At 42.8% G+C, this 26,350-nt stretch overlaps 1 protein-coding gene across 2 annotated transcripts in view; it reads right to left on the bottom strand.

The window, feature by feature from the left end:
* The window catches only part of DDR2 (discoidin domain receptor tyrosine kinase 2), a 160,308-nt gene extending 134,202 nt beyond the window's left edge, over positions 1-26,106 (bottom strand). For both annotated transcript variants that reach the window (XM_036858894.1, XM_036858885.1), the window contains exons 1-2: positions 25,941-26,106; positions 3,308-3,455 (exon numbers count right to left, since the gene is read on the bottom strand). The gene's annotated coding sequence lies outside the window, so the exon portion shown is untranslated. The remainder of the gene's footprint in view (positions 1-3,307; positions 3,456-25,940) is intronic.
* Positions 26,107-26,350: the final 244 nt, after the last annotated feature.

Below are 26,350 nucleotides of genomic sequence, written 5' to 3'. Positions count from 1 at the left end.
ACCTTTCTGAGTACCGAATCCCTGCCCGGCCTCCAAGGTTTGGCCCAAGCTCCACGCCCTCCATGGTCAAGGCATTTGTTCTCTGACCAGCCCAGCCACAAGTGCTCTCTCCTTCCTTCAACCTTTCATCACCCTCTTGACACATCCTTACCTCCCTGGAGCGTACTTCTCTTTTGTGCTCCTTCCCTCTCCTATTAGCCATGAGCAACTTAGGCTGGGTTCTCTCTCGTTTATATTTGAATCCCTTCAGGTCACTGCCAGAGTCCCTTACACATCACAGGTGCTCCGTAAACGGCGTTATTATTTTAGTAAGTAAAAATACCATGCAAAGTCCTTGGATAACCATGAACAACAACAAAAAAAGAGCATGTTGTCTAGCCCATCGGTTCTTTTTCAGATCACTATGGTCCGTTCTCAGTTTCTGCTTTTCAGAACATTTTCAGAGCCCTGTTCATCCAGAAACGTCCAAATCAACCTCTGGCACATCTAACCCTCAGTTCCCTGTGCTGGGTTTGCTTCCTCCGTTTCTATTGGGCTCCCCGCGTGTCCTGCGGTGGCACACCCACCATACCTGTGGCTCTCTGATTAGTTAGATGCTGACCCGGACCTTGCCTTCTCTAAAATGATCCTGGCACAGCCCAAAGTCCAAAACCTCAGACGTTCGGGTTTATGCAGCATCACGATCACAGTGTCTCATTTGTCCCAACTGTAATCCATTCTGTGACAAGCAGACGCCTCCCAGGCTTGCTCCTGTCACGGCCCCAACTTCCCCCCACCCCCATGGCCTCCCCCCTCCAACACCCCCCACCCCATGCTGTCTTCATGCCCTAGCACACATGTCCCCCAGGGCACATGAAACCAGAACCTTCCATCAGAGTGGCTTGTGAGAAACAGACCACTTGCAAAGGGAAAACAGTTGGAAATACAAGCTTTTCCTTTAAAGGAGAAAGTAACGTTGGCAGCCCGTGCTCTTCTCAGCTGCCCTCCAGCAGTGTTGAAAGAGCCATTTTGGGAGACAGAGGGAAAGGAAGGAAGTGTGAGTGACAAATGGAGAGCAGAAAATAGTGAAAGAGAGGGAGACAAAAGAGAAAAGAAGAGGGAAGACAGAGAAGGGCGGGGGGCACAAACCGGAAGGAGGTGGGAGGCAGAGCAAGAGAATGAGGGTCAGAAACAAAAGGAGGAGAAGGGAGCAGCGGAGGAGGGGAGGAAAGGGCCGAGGAGGACGGGCCGGCACCGCTGGGTCTCACGAACACGGGCCACCAGTTCGGCGGCAACCCTGCCGCTCTCCCCCGGGAGCTGTGTCATCCACCAGGGGACAGGCTCTCCACTGGCTTATTAGAAACACTCAGCGCTCTGAAGTGTATGTCAGAGTCCCCTGGGCCCAAAACAGACAACTGAACAGAATTCAGGGAGTCTCTCCCCAAAGGCTCTTGTTAACCTTCGGCACTCAGCCTTCATTAGAGATGCAAGATCTTTGAAAAGTCGGTGAGCACACATACAGACGAAGCCTCGTGTTCCAGAGTTTCTGTTAATAACGTCCCCTTTCCCTCACAAGCGTTCCGGCTTACATGCTAAATTACTTGCTCTTCCTATTAGTAAGAGACACAGGAAGTTGAAACTTACTAAGTCTCTAAACAGACTGAAATACTTAGTCTCATCATTCTCAGAAAAGGAGGAAGCCTGCATTGGTGACCAGAAGAGACCAGAAGAAACCAGGACTCCTTCCTGGGGGAGCCAAAGTACTTGAGATCATTCTAGGCATAATACTATGATGGTAAGGGTTGGGAAGGCACCCAGATTAGGCTTCTCAAGCCAAGGCTATTTATAGCACGTGCCTTGGATATTGAAATAATAATTTCTAGAAATAGTCATTTAAGGTTGGGTGGCAGGGGAAGAAAAGACCACAATGATAGGTAACTTTACCCTTCTGAAAGGTAAAGCAAAATGAGTCACAGATAAATAATGTTTGAGGAGTCAAATGGAATAGAGAAACTCTGCAGTAACCTCTGGTTAGTGGTTAAGTGTAGCTATGGATTATTCATTCTGAAATGTACACCATGAAGGCTCAAGTTAAGACTGCTTAGCTCTCCAGTATCAAGAGTCTATTGGAAGGAAGGAAGGGAGGGAGGGAGGGAGGAAATTAGTTTCAAGGCAATCTATGGGAATAAAGGGACCCAAGATATTTTATCACCACAAAGAATCTAAGGAGTAATTCGGAGGAGGGAGGATGGGTAGGATTACCTAGATAATAAACAGAAAGGAGTGTATAATCCCAGGAGCATTTGATAGTGAGAAGAAATCTCCTGGGAAATGTGAGGAAATACTACTTTACCCTCCCGTCCTCATCCTTCATCCCAAGGATGGTCCACATTATTTACTCAATTGCGCATTCATTTAACAAGTATTACGGAAGCTGTGAGCGATGTAAGTCTAAATCCAGGCACTGGGTCCTCAATGAGCATCTTCCACATGCCAGACCCCATGCTAGATGCTAGGGATGCAGGCATGAAGGAGATATGGTTTCTGCCTTCAATAAGCTCCAGACTGAGAAGGTCTCAGACACATGAAATTGCTACAGTTCTAGTTTTGTTGATGGGATTTGTGTCTCCTAAAGAATGAACCGAGAAGTCCCATTCAGACCAAAATTCACCTACAGCAGACCACCTAGACCTGTGCAAATGCTTTTGGTTTCCTCATGAAAGCTCTGCAGTGTATCACGCTTCTCTTTCTACCTTGTGTCCCAGAGCTAAGTAGTACACTTAACTTCAATAAGCATCCCTGGGCTAGGTTTTCTTGTACATTTAACTCTCCCAAAACTTATTTCAGGGCTCTGGTTCTCTTACCCTGCTTTTAGTAGTTCTGTTAAGTATTATTTTTCTCTAAACCACCTCAAATTATTGCTGGAAGAGGGCAATTTGTTTAAAAATTTATAAATGATATTTTCTATTAGAAGAGGCCCAGATTGATCCAGGAACTCCAGAGATTCCAGTGGGTCTTATAGGGACAGGGAAGGCCTAGAGATCCTGGGTCACTCAAAGCTGGGGACACAGGACACCCCAGGATGGGCCTCTACTCTGGGCTGGCTACAACTGGATCAATGAAGTACAAAGAGCAAACGGACATTCAATATCAGGTTCCCTGTACAATCAAATCCATGATCTTTTCATTTGATATCAGCTCTGGAACAGAACCCGAGGCTCACCTTTCCCCATGACACCTACCGGGGTAAGTGAGGGGCTCAAGGGGACCCACACTGTCACCCCCAATCTCCTGTGGTGACCCAGCTTCAGTGACTGGCCCTACTTACATCAACGGGTGCAGAACATCCTCCGAGGGGCAGGATCCCCAGGAACAGCTGGACTCTGCTTCGCTTCAATTATTGCAGCTTCTTTGCTTCAAGCCACAAGTCTCGGCACTTTCTAGAGCATTGAACCCCCAACTAGTTGTAGATCTCCCTTTACAGAGGGGGAAAAAACAGAAAGCAATGTTTTATTAGAAACTTTTTCTTCATTCACGTTTTCTTTCCTGTTTGACATTTCTGCCCACCACTATCAAACAGAAGTCTCCCAAGGACCCCTGGCACTGAAGGAATTTGACAAATCCTCAAAGAGTTTTTGTTTATGGGGGTTATGTTATTGATATTTATCAATGTAGAAATTAAAAACTGAGAATTTTTAATTTATTACTTATTAATTCATTAAAATAATATTCCATGTTAACACAAATAAGAATTTTTAATAAACATTTTTCAAAAAACATGTAGTGAGGGCTTCCCTGGTGGCTCAGTGGTTGAGAGTCTGCCTGCCGATGCAGGGGACACGGGTTCGAGCCCTGGTCTGGGAGGATCCCACATGCCACGGAGCAACTAGGCCCGTGAGCCACAACTACTGAGCCTGCGCGTCTGGAGCCTGTGCTCCGCAACAAGAGAGGCCGCGATAGTGAGAGGCCCGCGCACCGCGATGAAGAGTGGCCCCCGCTTGCCGCAACTAGAGAAAGCCCTCGCACAGAAACGAAGACCCAACACGGCCAAAAATAAATAAATAAATAAATAAATTTATTAAAAAAAAAAAAAACATGTCGTGAGAAGAGTGACATTGTTTTACATTTTTAAAAATCTCTTTTATATCTGGCTTAATCAAACAGATTCTATCTGCTTCTGGATTCAATTTGTTGCAATAATAGCACATGTCATTTAACCTCTGGAAAATTCCACCATACACTTGTGGGAGAATGAGAGTGAAAAAAGCAAAAACATCCTAGTGTTATTATGAAACTAATTTTTATCCTGTGGACCCCCTGAAAGGGTCTCAAGAACTCGCAGGGATCCCCCGAGCACACAGGAACCAGTGCTCCATACGGTCAAAAGAAGTCACGCTTCCACCTCGGACTATCGGTCCCCTTCTGCAGATGCAGCTAGTTATCAGTTACCTGAGTAGTCTTCTAGAACTATCCTACACATACGTAAAAACATATGGATGGACAGGATTTTTTTAATTAAAAAAACTCAATGTATATGTGTAGCTGATTCACTTTGTTATAAAGCAGAAACTAACACACCATTGTGAAGCAATTATACTTCAATAAAGATGTTTTAAAAAAAAAAAAAACTCAAGTATTAGCATCCCATATATTTCACCTTGGGTTTTCTGTTATACATGTTGGGGGCAGTTGCATTTTAGCACATGTAGCTACATCATTCCTTTTCACAGATCTATAGTATTCCACTCAATGGATACAATAATATATAACTCTACAGAGTGCCACAGGGTCCAGGTGGGCTGCTGAACGGCTACTATAAGTTGCCAATTTCTTCAGTGAAGGATTTAGAACTTAATGCGAATAAAGTGGCCACATGGAGCAAGAACGGATGTCACATATATTAGTACAGCCTTCCTCTGACTTCTAGTTCCCTAACGAGGCATGTAGCTGAAGTCTTCAAAAGTTGAGAAAATATCCCAACTTTGGCAATACTACTGTCCTTTTATACTTGGGGCTTACCTCAGTGTTCCAGAAAAACTTGTACTAATATCTCTGTGCCTGTTTGTACCGGAATGTTTACAAACATCAAGCTCTTTTGAAACATACTATCATCAGTGACACATCATCATGGGGGAAGAAAGCAAGATCAGGGTCCAAGTGTCCCCAAACAGTATTTCTGAAAATTATTTCCCTGTGGTACTAAGGTCACAAAGGTTAGCCCTGTTAGATCACAATTTCCCTGACATAGAAAACCTGTCACCTAAAGGAAACCCTCACCTCATATGGCTAATTTGGTCTAATTACATTGCAGGCTTCAAATGCTAAAATGTATGCAGACTACCTGCATTCATTTCCTCACTCTGAGATTTACTAGCTGTATAATCTTGGGAGTTACTTAGCTTCTACTTACTTGTAAAATGGAGATAATGATAACTATCTCACATAGTTATGAAGAAGAATAATTGTAATTATCTATGAAATGTGCCTGCCACATAGTAGGTGCTCAATGCTCAGTAACTGCTAGCCCTCTCCCTTTATTGTTTTATGAGCAGAAATAATGTGTGAGACTGATCTTATGTCCTAGACTGAGCTGGCTTTTCAGGGAACCCCAATAATCTAGTCTTTTAGGAAGTCTGGAGCTATAAGAGACTGGGACAAGAGAAGATGATGGAGATTTTTTTTCCTCTTGTGAGATGTTTGTCATCTGTCTGATTCAAAATGAGAGACACAGGTCTGTTTTCCTCCTCACTAGGCCAGGAAAACTGGCACCAACATTTCTGGCATTTCTGTTTCAACTTTCCTGTCTGTCTCTGAAATTATATAGGCCAGTGTGGTTTGCACTTTTAGGCCCACAGACTCTACAGAAAATCCATCAGGTTTGGGGGAGCCCCTCAGGTGAGGATGAGCAGAGATTTACTTCTGAACAATTCCCAGGAGTAGAACCAGCACTTACAATAATTACAGACAGATATATTATGACCTCCATTTACAGATGAGGAAACTAAGGTCTGGAGACATTAGGTAAATTCCCCAAGGTAACACAGCTAACAAGGGCAGGGTGGGAACTCAAAACCAGGTTTGTCCTACTCCAAAGCTCAAATTTTTAACCACATCATCATATGATGCTCCAACTAGAAAGGAAACCAGCCCTGTCATGACATAGCAAGGCCGGCAGCTTCATAGAAATGGTCTCACAAGAGAGAGAAATTATCCTTAACTGTAAGTTAAGGATTTACTAACCCAACAGTGTAAAAATCAAAATCAAAATTCTTCAGAAAACCATACCTCAACTAGACGCAAAGTAGAATGGCAGGACACCAAAACCAATATTTTATTAGTTTTGGATTTGTAGATTATCTTATTTTATTTGCATTGGATTAGATCAATTATTAAGATTAATAGGTTGTTTCAATTTATAGATTATTATTTTAAAAAATAAATTAATAATTTAATATTAATTTAGCCAATAATATTTCTAGCTCCTAGTATACATCAAGTACTATAAGTGTTAAAGATGAAGAAAACATGTTCCTTGGCCTTGAAGAAGAAGATATAGTGGATATTATAAGATATAATAGATATAACTACTATATATATATATATATAAAATATATATATTTAGGTTGGTGAGGTAATAAGATAGAAAAGAATAAGATACTAAAAGAAGGAGAAATCAAGCCAGTGGAGTGTTCAGGGAAGACTTGAAGGAGGGAGAAGGCATCATTTGAGCTGACTCTTGAAATATAACTAGGATTTTGTGAGAAAAAGTAAAAATAAAAGTCTAAGAGGGGCTTCCCTGGTGGCGCAGTGGTTGAGAATCCTCCTGCCAAGGCAGGGGACACGGGTTCGAGCCCTGGTCCGGGAAGATCCCACATGCCGCGGAGCAACTACGCCCGTGAGCCACAACTACTGAGCCTGCGCGTCTGGAGCCTGTGCTCCGCAACAAGAGAGGCCGCGATAGTGAGAGGCCCGCGCACCGCGATGAAGAGTGGCCCCCACTTGCCGCGACTAGAGAAAGCCCTCGCACAGAAACGAAGACCCAACACAGCCAAAAAAAAAAAAATTAAATAAATAAATAAGTCAAGAGAGCTCTTTAAAAAAAAAAAGAAAACAAGCAAAAGAAATTGGGAAATATAGTTAGAAATAGATACGCTTTCTTTACAAAAAAAAAAAAGTCTAAGGAAAGGGAACAATTTGAATAGGCAAGTTATGGAACGAGGATATCAGTAAATAGTGGCTGGAGGACAGGAACGGTTAAGTAATTGAAGCTAGAGCTGGAAGATGATTGAGGCTATGGATGCCGGCAAGAGGTGAGCACAGGTGACCTAGGAAAAGCTTTGGAAGAGGAATGGCAGGGTGAGGGAGGCTCTATAAGGCTTAACCTGGCATGTGGGATGCTTTAGAGGAGAGAGAGGGGCAGAATGACCAATGGGAGCCTGACCTAGAACAATGATATCAGGAAGGGAAAAGAAATAACGTGGAGGTATGATAATAATCAGGCGGAGAGGACTGAGGATCGGTCAGCGACTAGCTACAGCAGGGAAGAAGGAAGGAGTCAAGGAAGCCTGCGTTTCCAGCCTGCAAGTGACCAGGAGCACTGCCACATAGTAGGTGCTCAATGCTCACTATGTATTATAGAAACCTGGGAAAACTGGAAGAGGAATTGGTTCACAAAGGATGATTGTGAGTTTGGTTTTGAACATGAAGAATTTGGTTTCCTCTCAATGGAAACAGATTAATACATCGAGCAGAGGAGTAGAAATCTGAGTCTGGCCTTCAAGAGAGAGTTTGGTTCCATCAATAGATGAATGGATAAAGAATACACACACACACACACACACACACACACACACACACACAAAATGGAATACTACTCGGCCATAAAAAGGAGAGAGTTTGGTGTTATGGATTCATATCTGAACGTCAAGTCCATAAAAGCAATAATTAAAGTCTGAGAAGATGAGATGATCTGGGAAGAAGGAAAAGAAGAAAACTAAAGACAGAACCCTGGGGCCCATCTGCACTGACTGGTGGAAGAACGTCTCTGCTTCCCCTACTACCCTCTGGGTGAGACTCAAGGCAACTTAAAAACAGTTCCTCCTCACAAAACATCAGGACTCCCAGATCTAACCCAGCTCCCTTAGTTCACAGATAAAGAAGACTCAGGCCCAGATGGTTAACTGATTTATCCAAGGCCTCACAGCTGCTTATCAGCAAAACTGAGACTAGACGAATGAAGTGACTGTTGGGAATTAGTCTTGCCTTAGCAATTGGATAGTTGCGTGTGCACCGTATGACATGCTTGGATTCAGAGATGCCTGAGAGCAAACCAGAAGCTTCATTTACCTCTGCTCCATCAGTCCAGCACTGTGACCCTGCCCAACCATATAACCAGCTCAGGGGTTCAAACCACATCTTACTCATCTTTTTGTCACTGTTCCTCTGCCCTCACTTTCCTAACCACTGTCTCTGCCACCGGCGTTATTACAGAGTAGAAAAATCAGATTATTCTCCTCTTCTGAATATGCACATGACCACAGACTTTCGGAGTTGAAAGAACATAAGAATTCATCTAGTATTAGTATAGCCCCTGTGCAAACAGACCCAGAGAAGTTCAATGACCAGATGACCAGTTAGCAGTAGACCCCAGACTAAAATTCCAAACTCTTTTTTTCTTTCCATTACACTACCAACCTTTAGTGCAAGAGACTTATTTTTAAGACAATGTTTCTTGTCTTTAATTTCTTGAAATTATGCTATGTAGCCCTCTCCCCTCAAGATGCTTCTTTAAAAAACGAGCTCCATGGTCCAAAAAGTTTGTGGAGTGCTATAAGCTATACCTCTCTTGGATGGTCAAAATGCTTATTACCATATTAAAGACCTTGGGAAGTCCTTGCGGTAAAGAAACCTGCTCAATTCTCTAAGAATACTTCCCAAACTTATTTGGCCACAGAACTCTGGTCCTTGCCCTGCCCCTATCGTTCTCTATTTAAAAACCCACTGGTTTCCAAGGATTGTACTTTGGGAAGCACCATCTTTGCCCAATTAACAAGATTTCCTTTGTTAGGTCCCAAGAAGAAGTGCCAATACTGAGAGGTCCTCCCTATGTGAACCGGGTGGGGTAGCAATGAGAGACAGAGAAGGAAAGAGAAACAACAAAGGGCCCCAGTCTCATCCAGAGCCATCTGCCCTGCCAACATCAAAGGGCGAAACAGCTACTTGAGAAGTTTTGACTCAGGATCCTGGTTATAAGCTTAAGGCAGTTGAAGGTGAAGTCATCTCCAACCTAGACTTCTTGTGGGAAAATGGGTTTCCAGGTTCTCAAACACTCCACATCAGCTAGTGTGCGAGTTTCACCCTGCCTCTGCCCCACCATTAGCAGCAATACTCTCTCATCAGTGTCCTTCAAGTTACATCCACAGTGGCTCTAGCTTGTCCTTGCTCCTTCCACCACCCTGGTCAAAACCCTGTCACTTCACCTCTGGAGGACTGACAACAGCCTTTGGATGAGTCTCCCTGACTTAACTCCTGCTCCCCTGCAATTTCCCTGACACGCTGCAGTCACATTAATCTTCTTAAAACAACACTGCACCTGCTTTAAGATCAAGGAAAATGTTCAAAACTCCACGACATCCACAGCGCTCCTTAATGTAATAAAACACATCTATACAAGGCTATTTCTCCATGCTCTCCAGTGCAAATTTCCGCCACCCCAGGCTCACATCCTCACCGTTCAGAGCCAGCCGATCATAAGCAGTCTGATTACCAAGCCTCTGTTCTTCCTGTTCTTTGCTTCCTGCCTATCTAATTCCATCCAATTCTTACTCCACTTCCAGCGTCCAGCTCAAGTCCCCTGACGATACTACCCCTTCCCTGCACTCTTGTGCTTGCAGACACTGAGCAACTAGCCCCACGTTTCCTTGACCATTTCCTGAATTTTCTACCTTGACCATTTCCTGAATTTTCTAACTGATAACAAATTCAGGAAAAGACTGTGCCTTATGACAGTCAAGGCACTTAGTAAATGCTCAAAAAACAAAACAAAACAAAACAAAAAAAAACTTTTGCTGCATAAAGGAATACATCCTTTATTGACCTCAGAACCAAGAGTTAAGCAGAAAATTTCATGCCTACAAAACACTAGGAAAACTAACCCCCTTCTGGGCCTCAAAGGCATTTATACCTTTTTAGTTCAATTGATCTTAGTTTTAGGAAAGGGGAAGAAGATTGATTCTACCCCATCCCGGGGCAGCTGGCGAGTTTCCATTCTTTTTCTACAGACAGAGCTGTGCTTTCTGCCCCCTTCTCATAGGCTCCTTGCAATGCTTGGCCTCCAGGAGAGAGAGCCTAGACTGAGTACATTAAGTGATATTTAAACATGTATCTCTAAATTTTCCACGGGTCTAGCAAAAAGAATGTTCTTTCCAAGAACATATCCTCTACTGACAATTGTTCCTTCCTTCATTCATTCTCTGAACTATTTGACAAACATTTACTGAGTGAATCCTTGAGCTACAAGGGTGGATAAAAAACAATCATGGTCCTCGAGGCACCCACAGTCAAATGCAGTTTTACTCTAAATGCAGGCAGAGGAACACCTGCAACAGAATCACCCAAGGGAGGTTGTTAAAAAAAACACAGGGGCTTCCCTGGTGGCGCAGTGGTTGAGAATCTGCCTGCTAATGCAGGGGACGCGGGTTCGAGCCCTGGTCTGGGAAGATCCCACATGCCACGGAGCAGCTGGGCCCGTGAGCCACAATTACTGAGCCTGCGCGTCTGGAGCCTGTGCCCCGCAACGGGAGGGGCCGCGATAGTGAAAGGCCCGCGCACCGCGATGAAGAGCGGTCCCCGCACCGCGACAAAGAGTGGCCCCCACTTGCCGCAACTAGAGAAAGCCCTCGCACGAACCGAAGACCCAGCACAGCCAAAAATAAATAAATAAATAAAAATAAAAGTAGCTATAAAAATTAAAAAAAAAACAAAAAAAAAAACACAGGCTCTCTGGTGCACAGAAAATTTCTAATTTAACCAAGTCTGAGGTGGAGCCTGGGATCTGCATTTTTAAAAAGAACTCCAGGTGATTCTGATGTATACTGAAGTTTGAGACTCACTGGTTCCATGGAAGGACAGGCATATAAGGAGAAGATTATAAAACAGCGGCATCTACTTGCAAAAAAAGAGATATCCACAAGGTATGACACAGGCTCAAGGAGAGTAACGAAGTAGTGGTAAAGAGTTAGGTGTTGCAGTGAGAAAGACCTAGGTTCAAATTCTTATTCTGCTACTTATTCGCTATGCGAGTGATCCTCTCTTAGTGTCATGTGTTCTCCTATATAACATAAGAAAAATACCCACTTCACACAATTATTATAAGGTTTCAATGATATCAAGTATATCAAGTGCTTAACATAAATCTTGGTACACAATAAGCACTCATCACTACGTTGTCATGATAGTTTTTTTTATATATATAAATTTACAAACGGACGTTTTATTCTGTTTTTTTTTTTTTGGCTTGCAGGATCTTAGTTCCCTTGACCAGGGATTGAACCCAGGCCCCAGCAGTGAAAGCTCTGAGTCCTAACCACTGAACCACCAGGGAATTCCCTAGATATTTTTGATTATTAATGAAATTTAAAGAAACAAGGGCAGATCAGAAAGGTTTTCCTGAAAAAAAAGGTAGCTTAAATTTAGTTTTAAAAGAGTATCTCCAAGTGTAAATGTATTCTTTCAGTCCTCAACATTTCTAGAATTTTTAAAAGTTTATACCTTTGATTCTATAATTTGGAACTTTTCATACTAATGGTAACCAAGCACTGCCATGTGATTTCAGGGCCTGCCTTTTCTTTGTGTTTACAATTGTCCAAATGCCAAATGAAAGCCAGAGCAAGTCAAAGCTAGAAACAGAGGAAACGGCCGTGGGAGAGTTGAGTCATCAGGTGGTATGGGGCAGTTTAATCCGCTCAGCCATTGTGGTCAGTGCCTTGTTCATGCAGCAAGCAGCTGTTTAATGCAGACTCTGACTCTATATACCGAAGCCCATCAGTTTATAGGCAGAAACCTATAAGGCATAAACACACAAAGCACAGTGGTTCTGTCACTAATTCTATTAGTAATTAAATCAGATACCCATTTTGTAGCAACTTCATTATCACCCCCATGCTAACCTTATCTTCAAGTGAATAGACAATTTAACAAATTATCTAATGATACCAAATTAAAACTAACATTTGACTGTTGCCTACCAGCAGAGCTTTGGTTATGTAAGTATGAGGTCTGATTCCCACCCCCGCAACGCATAAACCCTTGAGGCTATTAATAACTATCTGTTTAACTCACTCCAATAGGCATTTTCTGCATGAGTATTAATTACTTAAACAACAGACCCAAATTAAATATAGACCAGGCCCTGGGGCCACATGTGTCCACTCTATCTTTAACCTCCACACTAGTGGTTAGTTTCAACAAACCAAATCATCTCACACATAAAAATAATGTTCTGTTATTTTGTTGAGTTTATAACTATATTTGATTTCACTTAAATCTGCTTTGGCTTTATAGTTGCAGAAGAACTAAAGCATAAGAGATGTTGTGATATTGTGATTTATAAGAAATATATAGTGTAACTGATTCACTTTGTTATAAAGCGGAAACTAACACACCATTGTAAAGCAATTCTACTCCAATAAAGATGTTAAAAAAAAAAAAAAGAAATATATATCTGGTCATTCAGAGGACCAAAATATATTTCTCATATATATTTGGCCTTCATCCACAGATGCAGGCTCACAGAGCTCCCAAAACCCTTAGAATTTCCTAAGTGACAAGAGCCATAAAGGCCTTTTGTTAGGTTAATGAGGTGATTCTAGGACCCCACCTAAGGGTGGGAGCTGGTTGCCAGGGAAACCAACCTTGTGATTAGAGGGTTGGAACTTTCAGTCCCACTCCACTGAGCTCCGGGGAGAAGAGGGGCTGGAGGTTGAATCAATCGCCAAGGGCCAATGATTTAATCAGTCATGCCTGTGTAATGAGGCCTCCACAAAAACTCAAAAGGACAGGGTTCAGAGAGATTCCAAGTTGAAGAATACACGGAGATTTGGGGAGAATGGTGCCTAGTTAGTGAGGGCATAAAAGCTCCTCTCCCTTTCCCCATACCTTGCCCTATGCATCTCATCATCTGGCTGTCCCTAAGTTAAATCCTTTTGTGATAAACCTGTCATCTAGCAAATAAAATGTTTCTCTGAGTTCTGTGAGCCGCTCTAGCAAATTAATCGAACCCAAGGAGGGGGTCTTGGGAGCCTCTGATTTGTAGCCGGTCGATCCGAAGCACAGGTATCAGCCTGAGCCTACAAATGGCCTCTGGAGTGAGGTGTAGTAAGGGTGTCGGGGCAGTGTTGTGGGACTGAACCCTTAACCTGTGGAATCTGATGCTATCTCTGGGTAGTGTCAGAATTCATTTGAATTGTAGGACACCCAGGTGGTGTCCAGAGAACTGTTCAGTGTTGTGTGGGAACACCCCCCCACACACACACACACGCACACAACACACACGTGGAAATTGGGTCCAGGAACCTCATTTAAGTATATACCTAGCTTTATGTTTGTACATGTTTTAATAGTGTCCAAACAATCCATCATCCTAAGGAGCTGAAAAAAATTTCCCTATAAAATTGGTCCATATATTGTTCAGGTTTGAGTAATACCAAATTAGATAATCCTAAGGGAAGTTTTTTAGAGCGCTGAGTCTATTCTGTCTCTCTTGAAAAAGCCTGTCCTGCCTTTTCACCAAGGGAAGCAGTAGAGAACCTGCTCATTTAGAAACCCATGACTAAAACCATCGCTACAAGATGTCAGTTTCCTACAGCCTCAGCAGCTGTCTATCTTCCCAGTGGACCCCTACATCAGCAGCAGCAAAGCTACTATGTTGGGGGGAGGGGTGGGGAAGATGATAGTACTTTGAATGTGGAACACCATTTACCTTACACGTGAAGCCATTTACTTGGCCTTAAGAAGTGTGGTTAGTGATGGGGGGTAGATTATTGAGCTGTGATGAAAGGAAATGACATGGGTCTAAATATCCCAATGCTTTGTCACCACTCTCACCTAACCTTCCTATATTCACGAGAAAGTATTTTAACACCCCATGATCAGTGGGGTGGATATTTTTCCCCAATACCTATTACTGACTCGCGCAGTGGTAACCATAATAACGTCCTCATGGTAAGGATGGACTTGAACGTATTTTTGAAGAGCATCATAGTACTTTTCCCAGTAGCTCTGAGGAATGGTGACTGAGTACATTTAGGAACAAGTTGTGGATGACAATAGCTTCTGTTCCTACAAAGGGCTGGATTCAGACCTTTAGAGGCTCCAAGCACTGAAAATATTATAGCAACCTCCCCATTGCACCTCACCAAGTACTTTGTTATAAAAAAAATAATGCTAAATGTAGCATTAACTATAAGAACATTCAGTAAAGTTCCTATTTTTTTTCATTATGACTGTTTCAATAACTTTTTTGGAACACCCAATTTCAATTTATTTCCAAAAGAAATTGGAGGTGTCCCTGCTAGTGCCTTAAACACCTTCGTGTAAAGCAACATTGTAAGTGAATTCAGGGTCCTTACCTGCATCATTTCACTTGAAACCAAGGCTCATTTGTTGCATCCAGTCTGCTGATAACAAATATGCAGCCATGTTTTATGTGTCACACTCTTTTCTTCCTATTTAACTGCCCAAGGACTTCTTCACCAGACTTCTCTTTGCCCTAACCTACCCAACTCAAATAAAGACTTAGATCTAAAAAATTGGAAATTCATTTCAATATCCGTACTACTTAGTAAATTAGGGCTGGAAATTAGAACTTCTGCCCTATTTAAAGCAATGCTCCTTTTTTTTCCTCCCAGATTACTTATGCCCAAGGCAAGAAGGTAATTATTGTAGGATCATCAGGAAATGCAGAGTCACTGAAGTTTACATATGTATATTGGATAACATTAGACAGCCTGAGGTCTTTGACAGAATATGTTTTGTAAATGTTGGCAATACTTGATCAGTTGGAAAATGAAAGTGAGGAGCACCCGGGAGCCTAGAAGTGGAACTTCCTACAGCTGAGCAAAAGACACAGCACAGCCCCCTTTTTATAGAGGGTGTGGGGTGCCTGTGGGTCTAGGAGAGGGCAAGAAGTTAGCACCCTAAGTCATGAAAATGAAAGATGTAAGTAAACATCACAGTTGTGAAGGAGAGATCATGGGAAGAGCTTCAATCAACTTTTAACCTGCAAAGGCCAAGTCCCTCACCAAAAATACAGCAAAAGGATTAGAAAGTAACTTTTCACACTCCCTCGAGGGATCCACATAAGTCTAGAATTTACATCCTAGCTTGACATCGAAGCTTGACACCCCTTTGCTAATGAATGACTGAACAAAAGGCTTAGAAAAATCTTCACCTCCAAACATGATATTAAGTAGCAGTTAATTTACTCTTTACATGACACTAAATGATCAAATGAGAATTTTTTTTAATGCAGGTGGTCTCAGGGAAGAGTGACCACTCAGTGTGAGAGGGAAGAGTGAAAGGTAAGCACTTCTATTATCAGAGGTCTGGACACACCTATGAGGAAAGAAGCATGATGAGGAGAAAAACACCAGCTCTGCCCCATGGTCAAACCAGGAAAAACCAAATCTGCAGCTGTATCCTGAAACCTAGAATGACAATCATCACCCTCTGGGAATAACCATTTTCTATTTATTGCTTAAAGAAAAATAGCCCTGTGTGCATTTTATACCCAGGACACACCAAGTATTCGTATGTGAGCTTATCTGTTCCTCCACATTTGTACTCATGAAGACATTACTGCCTTCAATTTTCACAACTAAAAATAGCACGATCTGAACCCAGTGGTTCTGAGAGCAAGCTTAGGGCTTACACCAGTTCTCCATGACCTGGCTCTCTTGAGATTCCAATCTTACAGAATAACCAAGTAATAGAAAATTTTTGAGCCCCATTAAATCCACAAAAAGGATAGTATGTGAGGCTTCAATTACTCCCCTCTAAGAATTTTTCTGGCAACAAGTAAGCACTATGCGAGGCATGTAGTAAGTCTTTAACATACTATATCTTAAGAATTCAGTAAATATTTATGGGTTATGTTCTAAGATGAGTTATAGAGATCACCTAAGACATGACCTTTACTAGACTAGGTGATACTGACCAAAAGAACTAGGGATTCCAAGAAGTAAGATCTGAGCTGGCCAGAGGATTGGAAACTTAAGCTAACCTTTAAGGAACGGTGGTATTTGGCTAACATGAGAGGAGAGAGGAGGATACTTACAGTATTGGGGGGGGGGGGAGTGAAAACTGAAGTGGAGACGAATGATTCAACACTTAACTATGAAAGTGAATATGGGGGTATGGGTGCTGGTATAGGCAGTGATTAGCATAATTTAACTGGAAAATGTAGAAATTTTATATTGCCCTTTACAGATGAGAAAATTGAAGTGCAATTAAGTTAAAAAATATAGTTGCACAAAGTTCAACTGCTAGTAGGTGGCAAAGTTAAAATTTAAATCTCACCCTGTTAACTCCTGGCCCATCACTCTTTCCACCATACCATGATTTTAAGTGAGAATGTTTGTATGTTGCATTAGTTAAAACAATTTCAATGAATATTCTTTCAAGTGATGTTATTCTAATTTGAATGATGTGACAAAGAGATTTCCCAAATATCTGCTATTAACCTGTTGAATTAGTCTTTCTCGATAACTTTAAGTTTCTGCTTCCATTAGATTTATTAAATAAAATAATATTATTAAAGTTTAGGATAAACTGGCAATACTTAACTGAAAAACAAAATTAATAATTATGACTCTATTATATAACTATATTACAAGGTCTGACATCAAATAAGAAAGAAATAGCCAGGATAAAATCAGAGTTTTGGGAATTTGGGATTTGGGACTTTTTTTAGAGCAGTTTTCAGTTCACAGAAAAATTGAGCAAAAAGTAGAGAGTTCACATATATCTCCACACGTACACTCACAACCTCCCCCAATATCAACATCCCTCACCACAGTGGTACATGTGTTACAATTGATGAACTTACACTGACACATTATCACCCAATGTCCATAGTTTACATGAGGGTTCACTCTTGGTATTATACATTCTATGGATTTGGAAAATTTTATGACAGGTATCCACCACCAACAGAATAGTTTCATTGCCCTAAAAACCCGCTGTGCTCTGCCTATTCATCCCCGCCTCCCCTGTAACCTCTTGCAACCACTAATCTTTTTACTGTCTCCATAGTTTTGCCTTTTCCAGAATGTCATATAGTTGAAATGATATAGTATGTAGCCTTTACAGATTGGCCTCTTTCACTTAGCAATATGCATTTAAGGTTCCTTCTTGTCTTTTCATGACTTGATAGCTAATTTCTTTTTAGTGCTAAATAATACTCCATTGTCTGGATGTACCACAGTTTATTTATCCATTCACCTACTGAAGGACATCTTCGTTGCTTCCAGGTCTTGAAGTTATGAGCAAAACTGCTATAAACATCTGTATGTAGGTTTCTGTGTAAACGTAAGTTGTCAATTTGTTTGGGTAAATACCAAGAAGCACGATTTCTTGATCATGCATAAGAATATGTTGAGTTCTATAAAAAAACTGCCAAACTATCTTTCAAAGTGGCTGTACAATTTTGCATTTCCACCAGCAATGAATGAGAGTTATTATTGCTCTATATCAGCACCAGCATTTGGTGTAGTCAGTGTTCTGGATTTTGACCATTCTAACAGGTAGGTAGTAGTAATTCATTGTTGTTTTAATTTGAAATTCCCAAATGACATATAATGTTGAACATTGTTTCATGTTTACTTGCCATCTATATATCTTCTTTGGTGAGCTGTCTGTTCAGATCTTTTGCCCAGTTTTTAATCAAGTTGTTCATTTTCTTACTGTTGAATTTTAAGAGTTCCTTATATATTTTGGGTGACAGTCCTCTATCGGATGTGTCTTTTGCAAATATTTTCTCCCAGTCTATGGCTTGTAGTCTCATTGTCTTGATACTAGTTTTCACAGAGCAAAAATTTTTAATTTTAACGTAGTCCACTTTATCAATTTTTTCTTTCAAGGATTGTGCGTTTGGTGTTGAAAAGTCATCACCATACCCAAGGCCACCTAGGCTTTCTCCTATGTTATCTTCTAGGAGTTTCCTGATTTTGCATTTTACATTTAGGCCCATGATCTATTTTGAGTTCATTCTTGTGAAGGATGTAAGGTCTGAGTCTAGAGTTGTTTTTTTTGCATGTGGATGTCCAGTTGTTCCAGCACCATTTGGTGAAAAGACTATCTTTGCTCCATTGTATTGCCTTTGCTTCTTTGACAGAGATCAGTTGACTATATTTATGTAGATCTATTTCTGGGCTCTCTATTCTGTTCTGTTGATCTATTTATCTATTCTTTCAGCAATACGACACTGTCTTAATTACTGTAACTTTATAGTAGTCTTAAAATCAAGTAATTTCTGTCCTCTGACTTTGTTCTTCTCCTCCAATATTGTGTTGGCTATTCTGGATCTTTTGCCTCTCCATATAAACTTTAGAATCAGTTTGTCAGTATTCACAAAATAACTTGCTGGGGTTTTGGGGGGGATTAGGATTTATTTTTAATTCCCTTTGATATTATTTTAACATTGTTATCTCAATTTAAAAAATCTATATAGTGTACACATTCTAGAATTAGACCTACATCCGTCTGAGGAACGATTAGTTACTCTTGAGTGAATTTAACTCCCACTACTCTCTTCTCTAGATCAACTTGTTCCCCCGAATCTCAAGAGAGTACATCCTAAAGGACAAACCCCAGCAGCCTTTGTAACCTTCACCACTCATCTAAGTTTTATAGGCTTCTGGGTAGTTACAGCCCTGCAAGGCATGTTGTTGGTATAGCTCCCATGAGCACTTCCAAGGCAACCTTGCGCACAGTAAATTTTGCTGGATTAGCTACCTATGAAATGCGTTCAAAAGGCATCCCCACCTACCATCTTCATAGGCACAGTGCTTTCCCCTTTACAAAGTTCCTGGCATGTTACCTTTTCTGAACATAAAAGAAGGATATCAAAGTACATGAGGGAAACAGATGAGGAAATTGAGGACCACTGAAGGTAAAAGACTTCTTTGAGGTAAAAAATCTAGAAAATGATGGTGCTGAGACCAAAACTTACTGCATATTCTCCTCACTACCTTTTGCACACAAGGTTTTATTCTTATAAGCCCTCCCAGTTACACCCACACCACGCAGTACACAGCATTAACCTCTGACCAGTAGGTACAAGGGACTCCTCAAACATTTCTCTGGGGTCTCGCTAGGCACAAAACACAAGCCACAAGACAGTTGAATGAGTGAATCCATTATAGACAATGCCAATCTCCTGGAGAAGCCTAGCTGAACCCAGGAGTTTCAAAGTAAGTCTAAACACCATTTAGAACCCTTCTGCCTTTTCACTGCTCTTCCAGGCCTCAGTGGTACTTGGGCTGGCTCAAACCTAACCTTTCTTGGTGCTTAGAGACCAACGTGAGGTTCCATTTAATAAGTATACAACTTGCCAAATGCTGGGATCTCCATTGCTTGGAGAATTACAGAACTTGGAAACATCAAATAGTTCCATGCACAACAGGAAGGACAGAAAGCAAAAATAAGAAAGAAAATCAAAATAAGAAGAGAATTATTTTCAGCCAAATCATATCTGAATAACATAGGCTCAATCATAACAGGTCCAAATGCATGCAAATAAAATATAAAGAGATGGAGAAAGTTTAGAGAGACCATCACTTTAGCCATTAGGTGATTGGTGTTTTGATGAATATCCCCGGGCAGGCATCTGGACATCTCAGTTCCTTTATTAAGCTATTGTTATTAGAAAATGTTAAGCAGAGTACCTTACACTAGGAAGCAGTCAATAAATCCTTGCTAAATAGAATTAAGCCAAGTAAAATAAAATTGAATTGCCGAGGGATTCCAGAACAATCAGGGAGAGAAACAGGTTAGAAACTACTGAGAAATGTAGCCAGATGGGGAAAAGGGGCAGAGACTTGGGCATTAGGAGTAGGAGAGGAAAAAAATGGTGAACATAAGTCAAGGCCAATTTTCCCCCAGTGGTCCCTCCAACTTGGAGGCCTTGGTGGGACGAGCTAGTTGCTGGATGACTTCTACAGAAGCACAAAACCTGTACTTCTCTTTTGTTAACTCATCTGTCCCTTTCCTGAATGCATTTCACATTTAGTTACAACAGCAGTATCAATTGTGACCCGTACTGTTTTATACTGCCCTCTAAATCTTTCCACTGTAATAGGATTATCTTGTCTAATATATAATATATAGTATCCCTTCTTCCCTACCTGCCCCAAACTACCAACTCCTTTTTTTCTTCTGGTGTTGTACAGACCCCTAGCCAAGTAATCTACTCTTGTGTTTAGTTCCCCTGTAAAGATAGCATTATGCACAAGTGTGTTTTGAGCATTAAGAGAAAGGTTGGGTGAAAGTGAGGTGGGAATGGATGAGGGAGTGGAGGCAAGGAGATGAACTGACAGCTGTCTTTTCAAATCAAAGAGGGCAAATTTCCAATAGATTGCATCCATGATCAAACCAAAGTGTTCAAATGAAAGGGATCAATCCAAGATAACAATCTCGATGGTTCACACATGACAGGCTTTTAAACCACAAAGCATTGAAGATTCCACCAGAAAAAGTAAGAGAAGTGACACTGAGTGAGCATTCACTTACTCAGAGCATCTACTACGTATGAGGCTCTATGTTGGCCTCTTTGTATATCTAATGGCACCTATTTCATATACCAAACCTATGAGATAAGAAAAATGAGACTTGGAGAGGTTCAAGATCTCGTCCAAGGTTACACGGCTAGTAAGTGGTGGCAAAGCCAGAACTTAAACCCATATCCTTTCCACTGCAAAAGTACTTTGAGGAGCATTATTTGTAGAAGGGGATTTTGGTGGGTGAACATTGTTGCCTGGAAGAATGTTTTTGGACTAAGGATATGGAAAAATAGCTGGGCTGGTGCTATGTGGCTGAACAAGCCAAAGCATCTGTGCCAAATTAATAATAAAAGCAATCATCATCAACTTCATTTATTAACTACACGCCAAACATTATGCTATGTACTCACAAGAGGTATCTGTAATACCTATTAGATGGGAATTACGATCCTTGTTTTACAGAGTAGGAAACTGAGAGAGTTGAAGCGGCTTGCCCGAGATCACACAGCCAGTGAGTATACAGCTGGGAGTGCAAATCAGGTCTGTCTGACTTCACATCAGAAAGAGTCTGAGGCCTGGGCAAGTGTCCACTTAAGGGGAAAAGGCAGGTTGTGGACACCATGAAGTGGTCTTGACCAAGCTCAAGGAAGCCAGCTAGGGGAGGGAGGCACTGACCCTTAAATTCTTTACAGGACAACAGGGGTGGGGTTGTCCTATAAAGGGTGCCCTTACTCCCCACTGAGGAATGGCTGAGGCAACGAACTTGGAGATTTATCAGCAGAGGTTCAGCTTGGAATCACATGGGGAACACTTCAAAATACTGAAGTGTATTCACTTCAACCCCTACCCTCAGATACTCTTATTTAATTGATCCTTAAGGTCTACCCGAGGTTCCTAACGTAGTGGTGAGCAGCCCTCATTGTGGATGGTTGCTGACTTCAGAGAAGCTCTGGGAGGCCTGGGGATGTAGGACACATATCTGGACTGAGTAGTCAGTGTTAGGAGAGGGTCAATTCATACCTTGCGTGGCTTCAAACAGGTCAAGGGGCATAAAGGATCCAGCGTGTCTGAGCTGAGGGCAGGTCACCATTTATGTCAGCTGGCACATGACATCAGCAGGTCTGTGGAGGTCCGCTTTCAGAGGGGTGGTAGCTTTCTGAATGCCCATGAGATGTGTGTTTGGGTCGTGTGTTTGAGGTGAGGGTGATGTAAAGTGCCTGAAAGTGGACCTTACAAAGGAACTTGGGAAGAAGTGCCTGAGAGTTAATGCTAATTTTAAATGGCGTGACATTAGTATAAGGGGGGGAACCTCTAATTTTTTAGTGTGTCTATTAAAAATGTAATCATATGGAAAGGTCTGAACTAGATTTGTTGCATGTGATAGATAATTCATACGACAAAGTCTGGGACGTGACTATGTAAGAAGGGAAGAAAACAGTGAGTTGACAGAGAGGCTAGGGGAGAGTGAGGAGGTGATGAGACTCCTTTGGATGACACTCCCACTCTGTGCTTGGACATCGTCTAGGAAAAACTCACTTTTTTCCCCTACTAACATACTCACTGCCTGGAGCTAGTGCAGACCCCACAGGTTAAGGGCTCGGACCCACAAGACCGTCCCCCCAGCGCAGACACCAATTACGAGTAGTAGGTCCCCAAGTTACCCACAACTTCTTTCCAACTTGGCTACAAATCAGAGGTTCTCATGACCCCTCCCCTACTCCCAGCATTGGATTCAATCACTTGCTAGACCAGCTCACAAAACTCAGGGAAACACTTATGTGTACTAGTTTATTATATAATAAAGGATACAGATAAACAGCCAGACAAAGAAATATATAGAGCAAAGTCTGGAAGTGTCCCCAGCATAAGATCTTCTGTCCCTGTGGAGTTGAGGTGCACCAGTTTCCCAACACATGGATGTGTTCACCAACCCAGAAGCTCCCCAGACTTGATACTTTGGGGATTTCCATCATGTAGGCATGATTAATCATCAGCTCAGTCTCCAGCCCTGCCTCCCTTCCTGGAAGGAGGAGGTGGGGCTGAAAATCCCTAGCTTCTAACCATGGCTTGGTCTTTCTGGGGACGAAGCCCTCATTCAGAAGCCCACCCAAAATCACCTCATTAGAACAAAAGACACTCCTCTCACCCAGGAAATTCCGAGGGACTTAAGAGCTCTATGTCAGGAACGGGAGTCAGAGACCAAATATTAGAACAAAAGATGCTCTAGTGCTCTTATCACTTAGGAAACTACAAGGGTTTCAGGAGCGCTGTGCCAGGAACCAGGGGAAGAGACCGATATATATTTTTTGCATATGTCACAGACATGGATACTGTTGGAGTCACAACTCATGGATTCTAAGTAAAAGAATCTGGAAACGCCTTCCCCACTTCCCTTACCTTTAGTGTTTATAAAGCAAACAGATCTTAAGCAGAAGCAGAGGCAGGGCCCTCCCCACCGCCTGCTGGGCCTCCAACCCCACCCCCAGGAGCAGCTGCATTCCTTCTGATGACAGGCACAGAGGAGGGAACATGAATGAGGAAGGTCCAGGGTCAAGGATCTACCCTCAACTAGATATGAAGCTCCTCGAAAGCCATCTCCTTTGAGGAGAGACTTGTGGACTGATCCTAACTAAACCTTTCTCGTTCAGAGACCGCACGGACCCAGGAAAGGGAAGCTTGAACACCATGGTGTCCTTCAGCTTCCACTGAGCTCACTGGGTGAGGAAGCATGGCCAAGCCAGGCACCAGAGGAAAGTTTCAGATAGAAAACCTGGGACTATTCCCCGTGAGGAGGGACTGCTTCCACTCAAAAGAGACGGGCACTAAGACCAAGGCCACCCATTCCAGGGTTTCACACACAGCCCAATACAGCCACCCTCCCGCCGGCATCAGCACCACCTGCTGGACCCAGCATGGCAGACGCTGCCTCGCATTTTGTTCCAGCGTTCAGGGGTCACTGTCACAAGAACTGGTATGGGGAAGGCCTTCACAGCCTTCAGAACGCGTTCACGTCCAATGTCTCTTAAAACAATAATACTGGGGACTTCCCTGGTGGTGCAGTGGTTTAGAATCCGCCTGCCAATGCAGGGGACACGGGTTCGAGCCCTGGTCTGGGAAGATCCCACATGGCGCGGAGCAACTAAACCCGTGCGCCACAACTACTGAGCCTGCGCTCCAGAGCCCACAAGCCACAACTACTGAGCCCACGTGCCGCAACTACTGAAGCCCGTGCACCTAGAGCCCGTGCTCCGCAACAAGAGAAGCCACCGCAACGAGAAGCCCGTGCACCACAACAGAGTAGCCCCTGCTCACCACAACTAGAGAAAGCCCGTGCGCAGCAACGAAGACCCAACGCAGCCGATAAATAAATAAAATTCTTAAAAACAACAACAACAACAACAATAATACTGAAAAGTATTGCTATTTTTACCGTGTAATAAATACAGAGCCCTAGGTGCAGGAAGGTAAAGCAACTTTGCCACATAATAAAAGGTTGAGCCAGAACTTGAACTTGGGTCTTCGGAATCTAAATCCCAGGCTCTTTGCAGAACAAAGGTAAGTATATACCAAACACCCAGAAATAATGCAGAGAGCTGCCCAGCCGCAGCCCCTTTCCGGTACCCAGATAAATACCCATCCAAGTGTGGAAGCAGCCTTCAAGAGAGGATCTGCACTGCTCCCCTAGCCCGACACCTTCACCTCCTAGTCACCAGTCACCGAGGGAAACGTGGAACTTGACTCGCAAAGTAGTCAAACGTGTGTGTGGAGTGGGGGAGGGCAGTGTTATTGCAGAGTGATTCAGAGCACAGAGTTTGGAGTCAGACATGCATGAGTCTCAACCCTACCAGCTGTACTTCCTTAAGCAAATCATTCTTCTTCTCTAAGCTTTAATGCCCTTATTCATAAACTAGGAATAATGCCTCGGGAACTGTGAAGATTCAATCAAATTATGTATGTAGAGCTCTGAGCATGGAGCCTGGTGCAGAGCAAGCACTTAGCTTTCTTTATTTTACACACAACCAAATATGACCACAGATACCACCTGCTGATGAACCACCATTAGCATCCTCTCTTGCTGATAACTGATGTCCTTGCGGTGACTTGTTAATTAAACTGCCTCTATCACCTCAGTCTCGAGAGAAGTGAACATGCACGTAGAGGTGTGGAATGGAAAGAGCACTGATTAGCAGTAAAGAGAACTTGGATTTCATCTGCAACTTCGCTACTAACATGCTGTGTTGACCCTGAATGTGTCAATCCCCCTTCTGTCACTTCCACCGCCTGTGAAATGAGGGGGTCAGAAGAGATCTCTAAGACTCTTTACAGGCTCTGGCTCTGTCGTTCCTCCAGGGAAAGGAGGCAGAAGGCAAGCAGTCAGCAAAATGGTGCTGAACGCCTCCTGGCTTGAACACTGCGAACTCCCGCCTCAAATGGCTGGCCTGAGAGTTTCAGCCACTTGGAAAAATTCTCTTTCCCCTTGGATGGGACTCTTGAACCTCAGCCAGGACGCAGAGGTCCCAACTGCAAACAGTCCCAAGTCATTCGGTAACAAAGGGAAAGGCATCCAGGCCAGAGAAATGGGGAAGATGAGGTTCATCACCAACTGAAAAATGCCCCATCCACCCAGACCCCCGGCCCAACCACCCCAAACCTCAAGGTGCAGTCACCCGTCACCCAAAGTTGTCCTCCTCACAGTTAAGTCAGCGACTCCCCTGAAAAATCAAAAATACAAAAAGTTGTCCTCTCCCAAACTCAGGACCCTCGAACGCCGCTACTAAATGCCGAAAACCTAGCTCCCGGCTCGGGTTTCTCCATCCCAGAAACCAGCTCTGCGATCGGCCTGTCTTGCCTGCCAACAGTTTCAACCCTGCGAACGTTGTTTATTGTATCTTGCAGCTGCGATGGATTCGTTTATTATGCTTCAGTCTTCTTTGGTTAGCAGTGCTTTACTCTTCTCTCCATAACATAAATCCAGCCCCCCCAAAACGTGAAATCTTGGATTTCTCGTGCCTAGGGTGCCCCATTCCCTTCCCTTCCTCGCCTGACTTGAAACCCCCTTCTGCCTCCTTTTTAAAACTTTTCCTGAGACACCAGGAGAAGGATATTTAGAGCTTTCGTTTTCGGAAAAGAAAGAAAAAAAAAAAACAATGAAGGGAAAAAAAAACCCCAAAACACACAACTTACGTTCATCCAGGAGTGCACAGTTTTGGAAAGAAGAAAAACAGAGCTATAATCCACTGCGTTCCCCCAACCCAAAAAGAAGAATCTGTTGTGAAACGCTTCTTTTTCCACTTTGCCGGTGGAGGAGCCCGGTGGTAGGCATACATCCACAGGCTGATGCAAGATGCCTTTGAGAGAAACCTCACATTCTGAGGATTCCTGGGAAAGCGCCAGGGATCCCAGCATCCAATATATTGCACATTTGGTTTCAATTAGGAAGGGGGTTGGGGAGGGAAGAAGGAAAGTCACCAATCAGAGCTGTTTTCTGTTTAGAGACTATTTCTTTTGACCCAAGGGACCACGGGCAAAGCTATAATTTACAGCAAAACCCATTCATAGAAGAAAAAATATGTATAACCATAGGACAGACTTAA

The sequence above is a fragment of the Balaenoptera musculus genome, chromosome 1, assembly GCF_009873245.2.
Source record: "Balaenoptera musculus isolate JJ_BM4_2016_0621 chromosome 1, mBalMus1.pri.v3, whole genome shotgun sequence".
In the NCBI taxonomy this organism is placed as follows: Eukaryota; Metazoa; Chordata; class Mammalia; order Artiodactyla; family Balaenopteridae; genus Balaenoptera; species Balaenoptera musculus.
The sequence above is the reverse complement of the archived record's forward strand: the minus strand, read 5'-3'. Positions and strand labels throughout refer to the sequence as shown.